Source organism: Brienomyrus brachyistius, chromosome 1 (assembly GCF_023856365.1).
Source record: "Brienomyrus brachyistius isolate T26 chromosome 1, BBRACH_0.4, whole genome shotgun sequence".
NCBI lineage: Eukaryota > Metazoa > Chordata > Actinopteri > Osteoglossiformes > Mormyridae > Brienomyrus > Brienomyrus brachyistius.
In genome coordinates this window covers 42190587-42206363 of record NC_064533.1, presented here as the reverse complement: position 1 = coordinate 42206363, position 15777 = coordinate 42190587, and positions in this window count along the sequence as shown.

The window sequence follows — 15777 nt, the reverse complement described above, 5'->3', positions numbered from 1 at the left end:
CCAAATTAGTATACCATTATGTGTCACGCCCCCTCGGACCAACTGGTGCACCTAATTAGGCTTAATGAGGGGTAATACAAAGGGAAGATGCATGCAGCAAAGGTGGTGAAGTATTTGCCGATGGTTTCATGCGAGACCGAGCGCTTTCTTGTCTGGTGTCTTTCCCTCATTCCTTGCCGCATCTGTCTACCTTTTGTGTGCTCCTCACCCTGCCTGCCTTCCTTCCCCAGGCCAGCCCTCGTTCCTGATCCTCCTGTCCTGCCTTCCCTGCCAGCCCCGGGACCTCTCGTCTTCCCTTCCCTTCGTCTCCGTGTCCCGTGCCTGCTTGTAGGACTGACCACTCTGGCATCCGACCCTGCCTTCCGACTACGACCATTGTCTTTGCTGTGCCCTCTGAAAGCCCTTTGCCTGTCTGATCTAATAAAGATCACGTTGTCTCACATCTCTGGGTCCGTGTTTCCCTGCCCGGGTTTACCTCACATTATGTTTATTACATTAACACTTTATTTTTTACGGTGAAATTCTGGCAACCACAGCTGCCAATAATTCACCATAAATTCTTTTTATTTTTTACAGTGTAGGGGCCCTTAAAGAGATGTCTAATAATTTTAAATGGTGTCGAAATTGTGTCCAAATTTTCAGGGTACTATTAACAATTGGGCATGATGTGTATTGTGAAAAAGAACAAGGTAATTTTGTAGTAAATAGAGCAGGAAAGGAATAGGATAACATGAAGTAGATTCCATTTCGCACCAGTCGAATAATGGAGATTGGACCCAATATACAATTTTCTGTATGTTGGTCAACCAGTTATATAGCATTGGTGCAAGCCCACCTTCTATTCTATGCCATTGAAGAAATTCCCTGCGTATTCTTGGCAATCCTCCCTTCCATAAGAATTCAGATATTAGTTTATTCACTTATTTAAAAAAGCACTTTGGGAGAAAAACTGGGATACATTGAAACAAATATAAAAGTCTTTGTAATACATTCATCTTTATACAACCAACTTTCCCTGCAAGAGACAGATGCAGAACACTCCAGCATTCGCTTTTGAAGAAATTTAACTTATATCCTGAAAAACTGCCAAAAGTATGCAAAGTCTTCACAGCATGTGGGGTACATAGTACTGGGCCAGATAAGTATAACAATAAATCGTCTACATAAAGGCTTACTTTATGCTCTTTACCCCATCAATTAATACCGTGAACAGATGATAATGATTTAAGTTTAATGGATAGTGGCTCTATGACTAACGTAAACAGTAAAGGACTAAGAAGGCACCCTTGTCTTGTGGCTCTAGATAGTGGGAAAAACTGAGACCGTAAAGTATTTGTAACTACTGATGTTTTTGGTGATGAATAAAGCAGCCGAATCCAAGAAATAATCCTTGATCCAAACCCAAATCTCTCCAGCACAGCAAAAATGTAATTCCATTCAACCTGATCGAATGCCTTCTCTTCATCCAAGGAGACAACCACCTCAGGAGTATCTGATGATGTAGCGCATGTGTATGCAGGTTTTTGCTGCAACTCCCTAATTATATTACTAATTTGAGGACTGATTGGCTGAAGAGTCCTCACACCTGGGTTTGAACAACTGACCTAAAGGTTATCCCAAAAACCCACATACACACCGGCCCTTTGCGGAAAAGATTGGCTACCCCTGATGTAGAGGAATGAATTATACTGAATAGTTTCCAAATATTAGTAAAGGAGAACCGTCCTCTAATAAATCCAGTTCGATCGGGCGAACATTGCCCACTTAAATCTCTGTCATGCCAGCCTCCCAACAGTGACTAGCGGCAGGTCCCACCTTAATTCTCACAACTTCCGATAAACTAGCGATCCAACAAATCTAAACTGTGGACTAGGGTCCGAACATATTAAAGACATAGCATACTCAGCAAGACTGCATAGCAAAATGGAGTAATTATTAACGTAACATAAAACCTGAATACTTTTAACCAAACCATTTTTACAGTCCTTTATTACGTGCCGTTAGGTTCGGGCTGTTGCCCTGCAGGTCCTCCGGATGTGCTGCTTGACGCTATTCGCCAATTGCTCCCTTCGGCTCTACCACCCAGACCTGGCCACACCCCCTGTCTTCGGCACTACTTCCTGCTTCTGGAGACGAAAGGCCACAGCTCGAAAGCTCTGCTCATTGATTTTCTTGTATTGGTTTTGGACTATTGTGTATGAGAGTTTTGGTTTATGATTTTCGCTTCGCCCTTTTTTTGTACTTCCGCCCTGGTTTGTTGTTTTCTGATTCGACCTTCCGCCTGTGTTTTTGACTACCCTTTTGCTTTTTCTCTTTGGTACTGTTGCCCGGATTTTGTGTTTCCTGTGTGTGCGTACCTAGGTGTGTAAGGAGTGACTGCCTGTTTGTTTTGCAAGATGTGGTGTTTTATTGTTGGTTTGCTTAGGGAGCCAGGAGTTAGTATTGTTGTTTTTTTTGTAATTTGTTTCTCACATAGGATTGGCTTAGACTGGGATTCGTTCAGTAACGGTGTTTTGTTTGTTGTTTTGGCCATTGTCACAAGTCTGTTACACCTGGTGTTTGTGATGGTGTGTATAAAATATATTTAAAAAACTATAAAAAAAGATCCCTTTGTGTCCCGTGTACCCTTTCCTCCTCGGTCCCGCCTCTGATGCCTCGTCGGTCGCCTGCGGGTCCCCCTACTCCGGCGCGTCGGTGGACGTCGCCTTTGCCTGCTGTGGCCACGCCGTTGCCGGCTGCCGCTCCCTCCTTACCTTCGCCCGTGTCCCCTCCTGCTTCCTTGTCACACCTCCCCTGGTGCCCCCTCCGACTCCCTCCTCATCCCCTTGGCCTGTCTCCTCGGCCCCTCCAAGGTCCCCTCCTTCGGCCTCCCAGTCGCCTGCGGCCCCTCCGGCTGAAGCCCATCGCCCACTGTGGCTCCCTTGGGCTCCCCTTTGTCCCCCAGCCTTTCCCATCTGGCCTCCTCTGTTTCCTCCTTGTCCCTCTGTTCTTCCTGTCTCTGCTCCTCATCCCACTGTGCCTCTGTTCACTCCTGGCCCTTTTGCCCCTCCGTTTTCTGTTCCCTCTGTGTCTCCCTTCCTGGTCTGCATTTCCTGTCTTGCGTCAGGTTATGTCCTAGCTTCTGTCCTTGTGTTTGTTCTGTGTTTTGGTTCTGTTCCTTGTGCCCTAGTCTTGCTCTTGTCTTCCAGGTCCCGTGTCCCCAGTCTCGTCTCGTCCGTCACCTCCCCTGAGGTGCACCCGAAGTGCGTGCCTTTGGGGGGCGGGGGTACTGTCACTCTCAGCTCGTCCGATCCTCGTGTGTGCCACGCCCCCTGATCATCCACGTGTGCTTCCCCAATCATGCCCAGCTGTTTCCTGTTATTTTCGGCTTGTCTTGTGTATTTAATCTGCGTCTGAGTCCGTCATCCCCAGACTTGTCATTAATGTTGTGTAATGTGCTGTACCATGTCCTATCTTCTGTCCGGAATAAAACCTCATTTCCTGACTCCATGGCTTCATTGCCTTCCTGCCCACCGAGCACTCTGACTGTCCCATTGTAAGGTTTTTTTTTTTTGGTTTTCATAGAGGGTAGTTATGGAGGGAGAGCTGCAAAATTTGAGGGATTTAGTCATGCAGCTAAGAGTGGAAAATGAGAGGTTGCGGCAGGAGCAGGCTATCCCTGTCTTGGAACCTGGACCCACACGCTCTATTTCTGCTGTATCCTCTACGACCCCTTAGTCTGTTAGTGTGCCTTCAACAGAAAGGCTGGTGATGGTGCCCCATGATAGAAAATGTTCCATTTTTAGGGGAAGAACGAGTGTAGGGCTAGCTGAGTAGATTAAGGAGGTGCAGGCATACATGAGAGCCCATCATTTAGGTGGATGTGATCAGGCATTTTTCTTCTTTGATCATCATGGTGGAGAGGCTTGGGAGGAAATTAAGTTCCGTCCTGCTGCAGAGCAGGAAGAGCCAGTCAAGATTATTGCAATATTGCAAGAGCTTTATGGTTGTTCATATTCTCATGTGGCTTTGCAGGAGGCTTTCTTCTTCCGACGGCTGGGTCTTATAGTGTAGGTATGGCAGTGTGCTCCTGATGGCATGCCCAACGCCGAGGGGTTGTTGCGTGATCAATTTCTGGAGTATGTTCTTGATGGAGCTTTACGCCGTGAATTAAAACAATTTGTGTCGCGACATCCTGCTGCTACATTGCTAGATGTTAGAGGCGAGGTAATTAGGTGGGAACGGGAAGGGTTGGCTGGAGGGGCTAGGGGCTGGGGTCATTCTGTTCCTTCTGTGCTGGGTTATCAAGTATGGTGTCAACAGCGGCCCGATGGTGTCTGAGCAGGGGGAAGTGAGGGTGATGCTGTGATTGCAACAAGAGCAGCTTAATCAGCTCACTCAAAGTGTTTCCCACCTGTAGAGTTCCTATCAGTGTAGTCGTGCCCCCCCATGAGATCTTATTTGCAGACGATGTCAGCAGCCTGATCATTTTGCCAGGGATTGATGGTGTTCCTGCATCTCGCCAGCCATTGGCTGTACCTAGGCAATTGACAGCTGTGCCATCTCATTCCATATCATTGTCGGAAAACTAGCACCCACCAAGCTTTGGGACCACAGTTCGGGGGGTGCTGTTACTGGCACAAAAGTGGACTCTGGAAGGTCGGAGGACCTGTCTACTCTGATTTCATCTTGCCCACATTTGAACATGATTATGGGCAGAGTTCAGGTCCTCTGCTTGGTAGACACTGGATCTGCGGTGTCTGCAGTTACTCAAAGTTTCTTTCAAACTCACTTTGAACCTTGGGGTCAGGAGAGGCTACAATTTCGTCATTGGCTACAGTTGAGGGCAGCTAATGGATTGGCAATTCCTTATATTGGTTATTTGGAGTTGGATATTGAGCTCTGTGGGAAGGTAATGCCTTAAGTTAATTTGACATCAAAGTATAGACATTGCAAAATGCAGTTTGGAACATGTGCAGAAACAATATACTATAAAACTACATAGTAAGCAATGGTGGCAGTTTATTTTGATCCCAGATATCTGATCACCAAAGTCTTGGTTACATGAAGATGACTCAATGGCGTAGTTGCAACATTCAGTTTGATAACCAAATAAGAAAAACCTAACTCATGTCACTATTTCTGGCTTCTTTCATTGAATATGTAGCAACTTTCATATGTATGCATGAGCCATTCACACCTGAATCCATGTACCATGGGGCAGTCCAAAGTTTATTCTCTCATTCAGTGTATGAATGGCAGATTTAACCACTGGGCTAAATTATGGGTGAGCTGACTGCAGTTGGAGAAAATAATGCCTTTTTTACTGCTATTGACCATCTTTCAATGACTCTTAAAACAACCAAAGAAAGTGAGAAGTGGATTGAAACAACAGAAAGGGCCGTGCGTGTGGATGACAAGAAGCGATCACCACATATGTCCCTGTTTAAGCTAGAAGGGTAGATGGGGAAAAGACAGATTTTAGACTTCGGAGTACAAAGAATCAAAATTCAAATATGCAAGTAAGTATAAGTTAGATGATAGACAGGCATTTGTGCAGGCTTGGGGCGGTGGGCTCTGTCTGCTACCATGAGAGGAGCATGGGACAAGCATAGATGAGGCTCATCCGCCCTTTTTGGGTGTTTGAATAACAAAGTTTTTTTAGTAGTATCACCTCTGAAGGTGTCATGGGAACAAAGACTGAGCCCTTGCACTTGCCAGTAGAGAGGAGCTCATCCATCATGACTTTCTAATGAACACCTTCAACAACCAAAAAGAAATAAAAATTCTTTACATGAATGTAAGAATCACATTGGCAAACTTTTGAAAGTTGCTTGGGGTGAATCTGTCAAGGAGGCCATGATAAGACATAACATTGTTGCGATGTGACATGTGAGAGACTATTTCAAGACATTCTTCACTTAAAGCATATGCTCTGCTACCAGCAGATGGTGCTATTGAAACATGCATCACTCATCCATGTTTTTGTGACCTGCAGAAATGTGTCTGCAAGAAATAATTTCTGTTGGTATAAGTGGAATGCAAAGTTATTGACATCAGACTTAAAAGGCTCTCTCTTTCTACTTTGTTATATTCCTGTGCTTATACACCTAAATAAAAACTCTAAGTGGTGTTTACTTAGCCTAGTATATGTAAACATTTCCCTGAGATGCTAATATGGTGATGGGAGTATATGGGGGTTATCTAAAGATTATAGGATGTCCTGACATATTATCAGTCATGTGGCATTTGACGTTATTCAATAATAACAAATGTTATTCATTCCATCTGGGGCCCCACTTGTGTTTCACAGGTGAGGCATAAGGTCAGTTTCCATGGCCCCTGTGAGGACTCTATCCATTCTCTCTCTATACCATCAAGCTGCTCACCGGATCAGAGACTGGCATATGTGCATATGTAAGATGTTATCAGGCTGTTTGTTTTAATAGTTGGCATTAAATGGTTTCTCTTCATATTTCAGTTGTATTGAAGTTTCAAACGGGAGAAATTAGTCATTTTGTTGGACGGTGTGAAAGAAAGCGTGTGTTGAATCAATGAGGTACACAAACATGGATGGAGTGCTTTCGGGAACATCTGAAAAACACTCAGCAATGTGAGGGTGCTGTGTAATAAATGGGGGAGAGACACCAGGAATGATCCCAGCAATCCTGCACATTGCTTCTTTGTGTTATAATACAAAAGGGGGTGAGGGAGGGAGTGGGTGTGTGTTTTGTTTAATCTACAGAAAACAAGATTTTCCTTTGTGGATAAGTGACACACACTGGAACCTTCCAAAGTTGGTGGTGCTTCTACCCCTCAACTTTGAAAGCCATCCAATTCTCTGCCTAGACCACACCATCCACTCAGCGGTGACTGGTGCGCAAGCCAGTTAGTTCTGCAGGAACCAAACCCAAGTTAATAATGTCTGTACTCAAGGTTTTCACATTGCACTCTGATCTGCAGTATGGGTTATTTTTTACTGCCAGATTGACACATCAGAAGTCATACTCTGAGGAAATATCCATCCATTCCATCCATTTTCCAAACCGCTTATCCTACTGGGTCGTGGGGGGTCCGGAGCCTATCCTGGAAGCAATGGGCACGAGGCAGGGAACAACCCAGGATGGGGGGCCAGCCCATCGCAGGGCATTCACACACCATTCACTCACATTATGCACACCTACGGGCAATTTAGCAACTCCAATTAGCCTCAGCATGTTTTTGGACTATGGGAGAAAACCGCAGTACCCGGAGAAAACTCCACGACAACATGGGGAGAACATGCAAACTCCAAACACATGTAACCCAGGCGGAGACTCGAACCCAGGTCCCAGAGGTGTGAGGCAACAGTGCTAACCACTGCACCACCATGCCACCTGAGGAAATATATTTAAAGTAATGTGGAACTTTCCGTGAACTTTACAGATAGTGTGTTCTATATTTTTTGCTTGTTTGTTTTTGTTTTTAAATAAATCCTGGCTTTACATCCATAGCATGAAATATTTATAAATAACATTAGACATATGGGATGTCTCAGGTATGTAAACACTTTTACTCTCTAATCACATAAATGCCTAGCATGTTATAGTGGCCACTGCATAAGCAAAAATCTACAGAAAATTATGCAGGGGGGGGGGACAATTTGATTCTTTTATATGGGACCCAGAGTTTCTAGCCATACTCCTGTGAATATTACATAATATACACTATATTGCCAAAACAATTGGGTCACCTGCCTTTACACACACTTGTCTGTCTCACAGGCCTTGGGAAAAATCCAAAGTCCAGTGCTGTCTGCCCAGAGGAGGCAAGTGCAGAAAAAATTCAAGTCGCCAAAGCCAGGAGTATTAACCTACAATGTGTGCCTCAGTATCAGCTGGGTAGCTATTGCTGCAGCCCTGTTGGAGTGCCCTTGAAACATCATGGCCTGTGCTCCCCGCAGTGTTATCCCCTCCAACCCAGTGTGGAGCCATAAGCAGTAGCCCCAGAGAAGATCAGCTGCTGGCTTAACATCACCCGGCCTTTGGTGGCTGGGGTAAACAGCTAGTTTTATGCCGCTGGCCAGAATCACTGAAAGAAAAGGAGTGAAAAAAATTTACCTGCAAGTAGAGAAATGGAAGAGAGGATGGGGAGGCACTTAGGCAACTCTGACTTGGAGTTTGTCTGCAGCAAAAACTGCCCTAGTAATAGCATGGATGGGTGATAGTGAGGTGGTGCATGTATCCTTCAGAAAGCTACTCAAGCAAATTTGGACACAGGCAAAGCTCCAGGAGATTCTGAATGGTTTCCACTGGGCTGTGTGAGGCAGGTCTGAAAGCATGAGGCAGGGAGAAGGATGCTGGGGGTGGCTTTCCCCCTGAACAAAAGGGGGTGGTTGGCACACAGGCCCTAAACGGATGCCATGCTAGTAAGCCCACTGCAGGGAGGGCCAGTTGCCCACTGCTGACTCACTCAGGAGTAATTCTTTGGTTATGTTGAGCTGCCACATGCATGTGGACTGCAGAAAGAAGAGGATCTGGGTGTCTGTGCCAGGTAAACTGGTTTGGATCCAGGGGTTACAACACAAAGGTTGAGGAAACCGATGAAAAGGCAGGCTACAAGGAGCCTGCTGATGAGCTTCTGCATTCAGAAAAGATACAGGAACCAGGAGGTAGTGTGGGAGAAGGCTTTCTCAGGAGCATATATTCTAGCACTGACCTCTGACACAGGGGATAGTAGGTTTGTTTATAGGGAGGATAGCATGGAGTTCCGAGGGTCGTGGGAATCTAGAGCTAAGAAAAACCATTCTTTCAGTAGTACTTGCAAAGTCACAGGGCTTACCTGGGTAGAACGCACTTATCCCTACGCTTCCTAGAAACAAAGCAGGGGGAAGCCATGCTTGGCCACCCTGCAACATCCATGGCTGTGACACAATTTTTCCCAGGTACTGTCACTCTATTTAGGTATAGGAGATGGTCTTTTCGTTCCCTGCATTTTTAGTTGCATTATGACATACTCTTCCATGTGTGTGTGCGAACCAAGGAGCACTCAATGTATCCAAAGTGCCTCCCTCAGCTCTTTTTATATTTTTCTCTATTTTTGCTAATTTAATTTGGTTGATGTCCCCATGAAAGACTTGGTTGACAAAATACTTGTTTGATCAAAGCAGAGGAGCTGCATGGGTGGGTAGGACGGGGGTGTTCTGGAAACATGACAGATGGTCAGCTACCCATGTTTCTGAAACTGGAGTCAAGTATGCAGCTGTGCAACCTCGATGTCTGAATGGAGAGCTAATGACCATGATGTCTTTTTAAACCTGTTCAAAAAAAGTGACCTCGTCCGCCAAATGATGTTCATAATTAGTTGATTTATAACTTAAAACATTGTTTTCTCCACATGCTTTTTTATGCATACATGACTGGATTCTGGACTGATTTAGGTTAAGGACCTCACTCACAGGTAACAATGGTAAGAACCCTCCTGAGAGTCAAACTGGCCACCTTTTCGGTTACAACACAATACCTGCCATTTACCTAGAGTGGACAACAAAGCCAAGAAATAAGTTATCACATGGTGTGAGCCTCCTGCCTGTTAAGCGAGTGACAACGCTGGAGTCTGGCAGCTTTCTGTACCTGATACAGATTAATAGTTTGAGCTGATTTATTTCACCATTGTCTCAGAGAGCGCTCTCATACAGAGGCTATTTATATTTTGTTGGGCCACTGACAGACTTCATTTCACTGTAAACGTGGAGTGCGCGATGACCATCCCCATCACAGTTTAAGGGCCTAGAGAATCACCCCCCCCTGCAATATTGAGACATCTGTTCTGATGTTGATGTTCCAGTGAAACAATGCAAAGCTTGACCCCTTCACTGGCCCAGCTCATGGTGACGCCAGTTCCTGTTGTACTCGATGTAAAAATCACCACCTCGGGGAGACACTGGCAGGTGAATTCTTACCCTGGGTCAATCTATTTAGAAATCACCTCTCCAGAACTAATATGCACTGCCAGCTCAGCTCGATCAGACCACTTTATCTTACTAAGGTCAAGCATAACAAGCTTCTCTGATGCTGGAAACTGCCCCCACTGAACTTCACAAATCCCTCAGTGGTGGGAGACATTAACCTTGTACACACATTTGTATATCATTTTTTTAGTTGGTAACCAACTGTTCAATCCCTCAGTCTAAATCTTTGAATACTCTGATAGGCAAATGTACTTAAAAAACAATTAGCCTCTTTGGCAATCAGGCAGACTGAGACAATAGCATATTCACACTCTGACTATAATTTATTTAAATGAGTTGGACTTGATTGAAATATATTTATATTCTGCGCATTGCTAAAGCCTTCCTACGTGATGTGGAATTACAAATGATGTGTACATGTTTTTAAAACACTTAACTATTATAATTCAACTTAAACTTAAGATTTCTGATACGAAACACAGACACACGCCTCCACTTAGTGAGAAGCTGTTATTGGCTTAACCTTCTTGAGTTCCTTGGCGATCACTTGTGAATAGTATTTTTCAAATCTTTCCACAGATTTTCAGAAGGAATCATATCGGGACTTTGACTATGCCAGTCAAGGACACCTGTTTTCTTATTCTCAAGCCAGCTTAATTTTAGCCTTGTCCTCTGGTTTATGGTCCTGCTATAAGGTGACACTACCTTCCATTTTTAAGGATGTAGCAGACGGGTTTTTCTCGAAAGCATCACATTTATGGAACAGGGCCACATTTTGCAAGCTCTCAACCAGACCCTTAAATCTCTCTCACTGTCTAGTCAATTGTAAATGCTGGAGAATCATCCCTGTTAGAAAATTCAAACTAGCTGAGTTTTGCTTAGTTTTTAATTCATATTTCACTAACAATTAAACACTGGTGCTACAGTAGCAAGGGAATGCAGAAAAAAAGGAATCATACACTTGATTGTCTGAATTTTAAGCATCATAAAAGCAAGAGAAAGCAAACACATAAATCCTGTCCCATATAGATGTCTCCACTACTTTTATACATAACCCATCGGTGTGGTTTCAAAGGTGGCTTATGTAACATCAATCTACTGGGCCTCACTTAGGAGAACCTGCAAGTAGTTTGTCAGTAATTTTTTTTTTTGGAAAAAAAAGGTGGGTAATGAACGCAACTGAAGGAAGCCACACAGCAGTCTGACCCTCATGCAAGCCCTTGCAGGTATTTAAGTGCCTGTCAACTAAAAAACAGACGTGGAACCACTAAATAGCCACTCTGGATTGAAGAGTGAAACATTAATTCTCGCTACAAAAAAACTGAGGTCTCTGGGCAATCCTCCATGGGAACCAAGTGAACATGCTAATGTTTCTCCAAAACCTAATACATCAAGTGTGACTGAAAGAATCATAAGTAGGACACTGTAGACCCTGACAAAAAATAAATATCCTATTTAGAGAGACAGAAAGCTACAGGGAGGTAGAGGAGCTCCGCAAGTTGGCAGGGTTGACGTCAGAGTTTGTAAATTCAAATGTACCCCAGTCAAGTGCAGAGTGGCTGTCAGAAAATGGGTGGCTAAAATATCTCAAGCAGAACAGCAAGAGAAGAGACTGTGAACAGAAAAATGTCATTACCTGGAAACACTGAGATACTTTAGCATGAATGATGAATGATCTAGTGGGAATCATAAATCTAGGGTTGCAATAGGAATGGCTTAATCGCATTTATTCCATTCAAAGTGCACCTTTGAATTGTTCCATTCAAAGTGCCTTTCCAGCCTGAAGTGTCCACTGTTAAGGATGCCGGTGTTTTTTGCAAACAACTCATTGAGCACTTATGGCAGCATTTGTGGGCAGAAAACTGAAAGAAATGGTAAAAATTTATTGTTGGAGTGGGAGGGGGGTAGTCAGTGACGTGTGGATTGTCACAGCCTCTAAAAAGCTAAACAACAAACATGACAGACATAATACGAGAGCAAATGCAGCTATAGGCTAAAGCTCAGATATAATCCGGAAATATGTTTTTTTTTCCTGCAATCTATGGAAAAATAAAATGTTATTGGTAAGAAATATATATATATATATATATATATATATATATACACTCCGACTCAATATATATACTCAGTGTGTACTCTCCCCTTCCGGGACACCGACTGTCACTAGTGTGTATTTATCATGCATTGAAAATTTTAATTCAAGGCTATCAGAGAATCTACAGCTATCAGCCGTTCCTGCACCATATGTATTTTTACAGAGAATGGCATTGTGTTTTTCAATGTGAAACACAACTCTTGATTCAATGAGAACCTCCTGACATTCTGTATGATTCAAACTTGTATTATTTATTAAGGTTGTAATCGAATCATTAACCTTAAATTCAGACTCATGACTCTACTGTAATTCTCTGATAAGATTTTTAGGAGGGGAGGGTGTGGGTGGTGTAAAATTGTATAATAACATGGGTCTAGGAATTACAGTTTTTCCATGGGTGGTCAAATGGCTGTAATCAAGTGTCGTGAGTGATATAACTCCTGTGTAAGGGGTCATAAAAAACATTTCTACATTGACAATTCTTGGGTGTGCGCGTGGGAGAGGTATGACTGTAGTTTGCCCTGAGTGTTCAGCGTGTCTAACTCTCAGTCTTTCAGGGACTGGCTGAGCAGTTCATATATGAGATCCTCAGTAGCATTTCATATTTGACCCCCCGACGTCAGTCCTGACACAGTAAAGTCAATTTGTGTGATTGTATGAAGAAATACAGCAAACATGTCAAGAAAATCCATCCATCCATCCATTTTCCAAACCGCTTATCCTACAAGGTCGCGGGGGGTCCGGAGCCTATCCAGGAAGCAATGGGCACGAGGCAGGGAACAACCCTGGATGGGGGGCCAGCCCATCACAGTGTCAAGAAAATAAATGAACAAAATCAAGGATTATATTTTTAGAACAATTTTTGTAAAATATGCATTCTGGCCACTCAAAAGATCATATAATCACTAAGCACCTTTACCACATCCAAAAGTAGTGTAATTCTGTTGGCTTGTTTTTCCAAAGCTGTAGAAGGTTGGACTCTGATGTGTGGCTTTCAAATGGGTTAGAAAAGGGTACTTGTTGATAAATGAGATGATTTTTTTTTATTAGAGCTATTCTTTAATTAGAGTTAGTGTAACTGAATTTTAAGATATTTTTTTCCTCAACATCAGATTCAAATGATAATTACTAACAGATGGCATTTCTGTCATCCATATTCTGCATCAGCACTTCACCTAGAAATATTAATCAACTACCAAAAACCATTCAAGACATTCAGCATTTTCACAAACTTTTTAAGTTCATCTTTATTTATTTGCAGACACTTTTATTCAGAGTGACATGCAATTGAGAGACAGCAAGTCCGTGGAGCAATTGGGTGTTAAAGACTTTTCTCAAGGGTCCAGTGATGACATTACTCTGCCAATCATGGGATTTGAAGCGGCAACCGTCCGATCACAGGCACAGTTCATTTAGCCATACAGCGGGCCCTATCTTTTGTCCAGACAAGCTTATGGAACATGTGTAGATTCCTTATCAGTTGAAGTAAACTTATATATTCTTTAATGTAAGTTAATGAAATATGACAAAGAACTGTGGGAGTATAACTTACATGTGAATAATTTAAGGTTATTGTATTACTCAGCCAGGGACTATATATGGATTTTGGAACTGGTCTGCCACTGTTGCAGAAACTTTCCAAATAATGCAATAACTCAAAAAGTATTTTACATTTTTTTTCCAACTCTTCATATACATTGTCTGGATGAAGATCTAGAGCCAGGTAACTTTTGATGCAGATTGCACCAAAAGCAGCACTGCAGAATGATAATATCATGCCCCGGTCATCTGATCCTCCCGTGTGCCACGCCCCCATGTGGAATCCCTGTGTTACCTGCCGTTTCTCATTCTGAAGTCAGAATTCAGAAGTGAATTCAGAAGTGAACAGGAAACAAACAGGGCAAACTTAAAACTGGGAAGACAGAATAAAAAACAACAGATACTGTGGAACATAACTAATAGATATAAATAAACAGATACGTCTGGCCTGAGGGCAGCCTTAAACCCACAAGCAGTCTCCAAGTTACACACACAACCCACTGAGCTACTTAGCAGTCTGGGGAGCAGGGAAAACACTAGGGACTTAGGATTAAGATAGAGGAGAGAACAGGATGGCCAGCAACACCTGCTGGCCACATAGGATAGAGGTGGACTATGTGAAAGAGAGGGGAAAAGGTGGAATGACCAGCAATAACTGCTGGTCTAATGAGGAAAGGTCACAGAGCGCGTGGTCAAACGGTACAGACCCTGTTAAATGTTGTTTCGTTTTTTCATGTGAAAATTAACTAAAAAATAACTGATACGTAAGATCAAATGATTTTGTGTGATATATCTTTGTTAGGTACATGTTTTATCCTCTTACTCTGAATGCTCAATGAATTGGCCTCAGTAATGCATGGATTCATCATTAAAGATAGGGAACACTTTCGCAATATGTCTTTTCTGTTTCATCATTATCTTGACAGAGGTACAGGTGGGGGGTGGGGGTGCACACACCGATTAAAGCGCATTGACACCCACCATACAACAAGCTACCTCAGGAATGAGAACCTGAGTGCAGCCATGCAGTGTGCAATACCTCAGCACCACACTAGTCCAAATGGTTTTTTCTGGTGGCTGGATCTTTTCACCAACCCCCAAATTTCCCTGTCAGTTGGAGGACCTCCTTACAGGGCTGGATATAGATTAACATCATACCCAGGACAAAGTAATTGCAGGTTAAGGGCCTCATTCAAGGGCCCAACAGAGTAGGATCACTTATTTAATAGTAGGATCACTTATTCAGTAGTCATCAGCCTTAAATAAATATCTGTTTATGTTCATGGGGGGATCTTTCCAGGAGCGAATGACTGCACAGTGAGAGATTGGCGTCCCTGTCTCAAATATCATGTTTGCGGGATAGGTCACCTCAAACCTGTACTGGAAAAATGACTGTGGATGGATAGATGTTTGAACTATTTGGATAGGAGCACGGTATCATATTAACACATGAATAACAAAAAAAAAATTATGGCCTAATTTAATGAATCATTCATTATGCCTGTTGTTAAGAAAACAGGAAGAATTGCATTCTTAAAAAAAATGTTTATTTATTTTTAATACCTGTGGCAGCAGGTAATGTACTGGTTGAGAACATGAACTCCTAGTACAAAAGTCTCTGATGGTATAGGAACACTGAGCAAGGTACAGGGCTGCAGCTACAGGGAATCCATTAATATATTTAGCTTTACAGTTGCATAAATCAGGGTGTATTATGTAGCTGTTAGTGACCCATATAAACATCAACAACAGTGGGAAAACAGCCAGAGTATTTTCAAAACAGCATTTGCATCCATTAATATATACATGTGGAAAATATCAAGCGAAAGAAAAGCATCCAAGGAAATGATACTTTGGTTTTCACTGACATTTAATTTCGTTCAGTTTCAGATTATTAATTTGGTGCTATTGTGCTTGTAGCCTGAAGTAAGCTGTGAATGAGGGGGATGTTATAATTGGCTTGGTCTTTTGGAAACAGGGAGACTCACATTAAGGATAGAAAATGCCCTGCTATTTGTCTGAAAGAAGAATGAAAAAAAAAAACATTCTACCACACAGAGTACTTACTCCTGCAGTTAGAAACAACTGACGTTTATTATACTGTATTTTTTTTACAGGAGACAATGGTTCCAATTAAGGAGGTGCTATATGCAGGATGTACTTTCCCTGCCATTGGAGACTAATTTGCATTTTAATTCCCCCGCTTTGCCGGTCC